Raw genomic sequence first — 1,858 nt, forward strand, 5'->3', positions numbered from 1 at the left:
AATGGCACTTTTAGAAGATTCTGGTGTCTGAATTAGTGAAAATATTTACTTCATAGCCGGCTGTGCTATGTAAGTTTCAAGGCCTCAGTGTTTTTAAGCCTTGCCAGGGGCAGGGATGAGGAAGAGCAAGACCTGGGTACTTGGCCCAGGCTGCCCAACAGGATTATTTCATACCATGAGCCTCACATTCAATATAAATTAGGAAAATTTCTGTGAAATTCTCTCTCCTTTAACGGCTGGGATCCAGAGAACTCCTTGCCCTGGTGCCAGACCCCTGAGCCCTTCCTTTCTCCCGAAGCCACAGGGCTCTCAGTGTCCAACATCTGCTGTCCCTGCTGGGGGTGCACAGCTTCCTACTGATAGCAATGGCTGAATATAATCCTTGTATATTTCATATTACTATTGGGATCAATACTGGTTCTTTACTACTGGATGTTAATTATTAAATTTGTTTACATTTCAACCCTCAGGTTTCTTTATTTTTTTCTCCAGTTCCCCTTCCCAGGTGGGTAGAGGTCATCGGGTGAGAGAATAATTGCCTAAACGATGATAAATTGTTGTGGGTTTGCTCCAACCATGACGGTGACCCAAGACAGTGCTGCCTGATGGAACACAGCAGAAGACAGCAGAGACCCCTCTTCAGCAGTGAGACAATTCCCTCACCAAACCCAACCCCACCTGATGCCTATCTCCACCTGGTTGCCTCCACCATGCGGTAAGGTTTTGGTGTCTCCTGCACTGTCCCACCAGCAAAATCTGTCATCTTGGGGGGGAAAAAGGGCCATCTCATGGAACGTGGGCAAACAGGCTTCCCATGGCAGCAGCGCCAGCACCCCTCATGAGGGACCTTCAGGGGTTTATTTCTCATTTGCAAAGGGGTTATTATTGATGGGGCAAAGTGAAGACAACAGCTGGCACTGTCCACATGAAGTTTGGTAAATTGTTATCAGTAATAACACTGGAAACCTACAGTAATGAAGAAAAGTCAGCTGCACCCACGTGTAATGGGTGTTAGTGCCCGCCACTGGAAATACAACACACTCCCACCCAGTTGAGCAGGTTGGTGGTCACATTCCCCCCTTCCAAATTTCAAGAAATCCCCGGGGCTGAAAGGAGCTGGGCTACAGGAACTGTTAGTTTGTACCACTAAGGTCACCCTTAATCAATAATAATAAATAAATAATAATCAAATAATAATAAAACCCACCACAATAGCAATAACAACCACCTTTTTGGTAACGAGGCATTGGCCAGGTGAGTGATGCTCACCCCTGCAGCTTCAAGGAACCCTCTCAGAGCCACAAGTCAGCGAGCAGCCCCCAGCAACACGCTGGCAAAGCTGCTGGCACTTGCCAACATCTGCACGAGGAAGGCTGCTGGCCAGGAGACAGCAGGGTCCACGTGGTTTGCACTGAACGGTTCTGCAAACACAAAGCCTCAGGCACACAGGCCTGAGATTTCCAGGAAACACGGAGCAGAAGGTGAATCCCAGCCACCTCCACCACGCTGCCCCACAGCAAGGCTGCGCTGCCCTTCTCCCCATCTGCTGGACCTGCCACCAGCTGATGGTGCTGGGAGGTGCTCAACAACCAAGGGCTCTGGAACCCTCCCCTGGTTGCAACTGAGCACGAGGGTCCTTCCCCACAATCACAGAATCACAGAATCTTCTAGGTTGGAAGGGACCTTAAAGATCAACTTGTCCAACCGTCAACCTAACTGACAAGAATAGACACCCACACAACAAACAAGGAGCATCATCACTAAACCATACCTCCCAGCACTTCATCAACCCGTCTTTTGAACACCTCCAGGGATGGTGCCTCAACCACCTCCCTGGGCAGCCCATTCCAATGGCTGA

This window comes from Calidris pugnax, unplaced genomic scaffold, assembly GCF_001431845.1.
Source record: "Calidris pugnax isolate Ruff unplaced genomic scaffold, ASM143184v1 scaffold63, whole genome shotgun sequence".
NCBI classification, from domain to species: domain Eukaryota; kingdom Metazoa; phylum Chordata; class Aves; order Charadriiformes; family Scolopacidae; genus Calidris; species Calidris pugnax.